At 43.7% G+C, this 5,173-nt stretch overlaps 1 non-coding gene across 1 annotated transcript; it reads left to right on the top strand.

Moving 5' to 3' along the window:
• The first annotated feature begins 427 nt into the window (after window positions 1–427).
• On the top strand, window positions 428–499 carry trnaw-cca (transfer RNA tryptophan (anticodon CCA)). The gene has a single exon. It is a non-coding gene; the product is annotated as a tRNA-Trp (tRNA).
• Window positions 500–5,173: the final 4,674 nt, after the last annotated feature.

Genomic DNA, 5,173 nt, shown 5'->3' with positions numbered 1-5,173 from the left:
CATAGTCTGTCATTACACACTACCTATTCTTAGCCACGAACAATCTCCATTCACCCTCCCACACAGATCGTTATCAACTCCCTTTCCTGTCCAACAGTTCTTCCCTCGCTTTGGGCTCTGTCCTGATCTATCATTTACTGCATCCGCCTTCCTCCCACAATATCTCCCGCATATAAACTAACGTTTTCCCAATTACCATCAGTTCCGTGGAAGGGTCACTGGCAACTCCTGTTTTTTTTTGTTTCTGATAAACAGCATCCACAGTTCTTTCAGCTTTTTATTGAGGTAGAGTTGGAAATTGTTTCGTGAGACAGAAGGAGAGGGGAAGGGACAGAACAGACATGAACTGTTGATCTCCGTTATTACTCATAACGTAAAATCATTGTAGTGCGATCACTTCCCTTAAGCATGAATAGAGGTCCCCCGTGAGCTTGTGGCGCAATGGTAGCGCGTCTGACTCCAGATCAGACGGTTGCGTGTTCAAATCACGTCAGGCTCACTAGCGCCAAGTTCTTACATTTCAAATCAAGAAAGGAGTACGTTCACTCCAGATATCTGTCGAGCCGAGTCTTCGATCACGCTTTTCTGTCAGTTTGATTTGTGGGCACTGTGTCAAAGAGGTGGTGTGCCCAGTGTTTGGGTAAATGCTCAGCTCCACCAGTTCATCGCTGGATTTAAACACAGCCGTCTATCTCTGGGCAGCCGCTTCTTTCAGTTGGTGACAGTGCGGTGTGAATAACATAATACCGATATTTTTACAACATAATCCAGAGACTCCCAGCTTTATGTTTCAATTTATCAGGAGTGTGACAGCGAGTTCAGATAGAAATGTTTCCCACCAACAGTAAATTCTTTCTTCTCACTGGACACAGTTAAAATTATCTTTATTCAATAGAAGGAGCGGAAACTACAGTCTGACGGCCCCTCTCCACATTAACGGTGAGCCTGAATTGTATAAACGGTGTCAGTAAAATCCAATGGCGGACACTGATTTGGTTCAGTCAGTTTTTTTGCCAAGCGTAATTCACCGAGAGGATGCTGCTGTGTGAAACAGCGTGGGGAATTACTGCAGGGCCTCCTGCACATGGAACACACCGCAACTGATGTGTTTCACCTTCACCAGTTTATTCCTATCTCAGAGAAGAGAGGTTTGATGATTCGGATCATAGGAGGCCGACAGAGAACAGGAGAAGAGCACTCAGACCTTCACAAGCTTGTCACCACAGCTGGGTCATCGTGGCCCGTGTATCAGTATGGGACAGTAATCTGCATCTACTGACTGGAAGCACAGCAAATTGGAGTGCTGGTCGGTCTATCACACAGGAGAAAACGGCTTCGAACTATCAACGGGAGTGGCTCCCAATGCGCAACTCCACTCACCTCAACTGAATAACTAACAAATTACTCAGTGATTCAAAGGAATACTCGGTTTTGAATCTGCATAGTGGTATGTACCTTCGAGAATGATGTCAAAACACCTTCATTTCTGTGATGGAGTATCCTGTTGGGTAGAATATACCCATTGTCAAATTTTCCACGTTCTGTTGGTCTAACTCCGATTTCACTCAGAATCACAAAATGTCTGACAGCGCAGACTGAGGGCATGCAGCCCACCTCAGCTCTGCTAGCTCAACACAATATGTAAATAAGTGTCTAATTCTGTCGCCTTCTCCCTGTAAATCTGCATGTTGTTACATTGAACATGTCCACCGAATTCCCTTTTGTGTCCATTGAATCTGCCTCTTTGTCACTGTCAGACAGCGACTTACTGACCCCAGTCCCTTGAAAACGGTCTTCCTAATGTCAATTTTACTTCTTTTCCTGATGACTTTAAATCTCTGCCAAATCGTTCTCGATCTTTTCAGGCCTGGGAGCATTTTCACTGCATTATTTCCTCTGTCTAAAACCCTCATGACGTGGAAAACTTCAGTGAGGCCAGCTTTCAGCCCTCTGTTCTCCAAAGAGAGCTGCCCCAAACTTTCCAATCTCCCTTCGTTGCTGACATTCCTCAGGACGGCACCATTCACTTCAACCTGTTCAGCGCCATCTGCAATCACTTCACTTCCCCGCTTCCTGAAGTATCACCCTCAGAGTTGAGCGTAATACAGGTGGAGGATTCATTCAGACTCGGATTGCGCGGGCGAAAAATCTGCAATACTTGTTTTCACTTTGAGCAAGTGTTTCCCTTCGCCGTGTTCAAAGCAATGGCAGCTCTGCGCCGTCCCTAATTCAGGCAGTCCGATCTTATTTAACGAAGCAGCTTTTTGAGAAAACTGACCCAGCATCTTTGCTCAGGTCAATTTAAGAAATGAGGGTTCGCCTGAGATTGGAACCCGTCCCCTCCCACCCGTCTGTATATGCTAGAAAACCCAAAGCTAGCATCATACTCCGAGACCAACTAGCCAAGAACCATGGGTGCGCCCAGCTCCTGAAGCAACTGAGACTTGCTGAGTACAAAATATATTGTACATTGCTCCGGGAATTACAAGCAGCATAGAGTTTCAAGAACATCTGCTTCTCAATCTGTCTCCCTGCTCGCAGGACCACTGGTGGATATTGAACCATTTTCTTTCGACTTGCAAGCTGTATCTGGTGGAAGAAGGAGCCCACTCGCTCTTCTGCTCTCTCTCTCTCTATTTCGTGAGGCAGGAGAAGTCGGTTACACTAATGCATAGGAAATGGGCAACTTTGAACGTCTTGTTCAAAGGTCTTGTTAATAGAGAGATAGGAAGATACTGTGCTGTCGGGACAGAGAGAAATGGACACCGGAGACTCTTCCCTCAGGTAAATTGATATGAGTGCATTTTTGTGCAGCCTGCTTAGTGTTCAGAATTTGTCTTGACACAGCAATCCTGCAGAGAGTCTTTTCTTACACGGGCGTTGGTTTCTTTACTGCAGGAAATGGAGCAAACCAGCAAGTCATGTGTTACACTTCACCGGTTCATTGCCATCTGAGCGAAGATGTTTCACACAAGATCAGGACACACCGACAGAGAACAGGACAAGACAACTCAGAGCTCCACAAGCGTGCCAGCACAACTGTGTACATTTGACTTGCGTATCGATGTGACATATTTAACTTTTGAGGAAGACACACAACCATCACAAAGAAAAGAAATCATCCTCATTTTTGTCTTCTACTTTTACAATATGACCCTCTATTTTCAGATATTAAGATAGGGATAGAAGCTGCATTCTAATAATACTTGTGGTACAGTTAACTATCTCAATGTGCTTCACGTAAACATAATGAGAATTCCTTTAAAAATCACAAGACCGGAACACAGATTAAGACAGGTGACCAAAGACTTGGTCAAAGGGGCAGGTTTCGAGCAATCTTTTAAACAGGTTCAATTTCCCAAACATCAGAGGACAAAGACGTAAAGAGCAGACACAAAATAACAAAGGATGGGAAGCAACAGTTTAGACATAATGTCACAGGATGAGTAATCCAGGGAACATGAGTTCACAATCCCACCACAGCAAGAGATGAGATGTGAATAATTCAAATCATAAATGGGGAACACAAAGTTAGTCTCAGTATGGTATCGATGGCACTGACGTTAATTGTCATAAAAATCCATGTTCACAATGTCCTTTCAGGAAGGAAACTGCCATCCTTATCTGATCAGACTTACATGTGACTCCAGTCCCACAGCACTGTGGTTGACTCTTAAACTGCCCTCTGAATTGGCTCAAACAAGATACCTTGCAATTAGGGTTGGATAACAAATATCAACCTTGTGAAAGTGTCAGAACAGAAATTGCTGGAGAAACTCAGCCAGTCTGGCAATACCGGTGGAAAGAGAGAGAAAGAAACAGAGCCAATATCCTGGCCTGCGTCCAGAACTGTTGTGAATAAGGGTCACAGCACTTCAAATGCTAACTCTGCTTCTCTCTCCACATGTGCTGCCATTCCTATTGAGTTTCTCCAGCAATTTATGCACTTTTGTGTTTCAGATCTCCAGAATCTGCAGTTCTTCATTTCACTGATGTAGGGAAGCTCAAATCCCATAAAAGAAAAAAAGCAGAAGGGCTGGAATTACTCAGCAAGTCTGGCAGCAGCTATGGAGATAAAAACAGTTAGTTCTTCGGGTCATTGAAAGATCTTACATCAGGGACAAACGTTTGGGAAGCTGCAAGAGTAAAAGGCACTGGTGTAACTTCAACATCTGGGAGAACTCTCTCAGTCATGGAGGTCAGACTGATTCAGTATTCTGGTCCTGCTCATTAATTGTTAACTTCTCAATTTGTTGTTCTTGTTATATTTCTACATGGTTGACACATTCCTATGTTTTAAAATGATATTCCAACCATACAGGAATTTTCCATGTAAGTAATCATACATTAGAGGGTTTGGAACGTGAATGTAACTTTTAAACAGAAAGTATTTATTCATGCATGGGGTGTGGGCATCGCTGGCAATGCCTGCATTTATACCATCCTTAACCACCCTGTGGTTGGTTGGAAAAGTGAATGAAGGTGTCTGAGATTGTCTTGATCAGCACAGAAATCTCAAAGATCGGTCTGCTCAGGTAGAAGTACCCTCCACTCCCACAGCCAAGTCTGCATTCATTGCAATTATAGACGCCATCTAAAACTCCCAGGACAAGGACAGCATGGGATCACAATCAGAATAAAACTTCCTCTACTCTTAATTTGAAAGTGAAACTACTTCAACACTGTCCCCCAACAAACACAGCCAAGACAGAGACAGCATTGGGTTAGATACAGAGTAAAACCTCCTCTACACTTCCCCATTCATATAGTTCCAAGACAATGACAGCAAAGGGTTAAATAAACTGTCGAGCTTCTTCCATTATGACTGACACTGAGTACGTTCTACATTAGTCCTCAAGGAAAATTCAGAACTGAGAATATTATCTGGAACTGAATTCACACCCCCTAATGGGAATGACAGCAACAGAAAATCATGTCGTGAGACACAGATAAAACACACACAATGTACAACAAAACTAGACTGTTATTGAGATCAAAGATATTTAAATGACAGGAAACATTGTCCCCGCAATGATCCGAATGAGTGCTGAACAACTTTTTCACATGAATAATATTCTCTGGGAATGCAATGTCCACCTCACTACTGTCTGTTCAGTTCCCCTGCTCTCGTTTAGGGCTGAGTTGCACATAGTGGCGTGGGGGGGTCAAGAGG

This window comes from Hemiscyllium ocellatum, assembly GCF_020745735.1.
Source record: "Hemiscyllium ocellatum isolate sHemOce1 chromosome 27 unlocalized genomic scaffold, sHemOce1.pat.X.cur. SUPER_27_unloc_26, whole genome shotgun sequence".
Lineage (NCBI taxonomy): Eukaryota > Metazoa > Chordata > Chondrichthyes > Orectolobiformes > Hemiscylliidae > Hemiscyllium > Hemiscyllium ocellatum.
The sequence above is the reverse complement of the archived record's forward strand: the minus strand, read 5'-3'. Positions and strand labels throughout refer to the sequence as shown.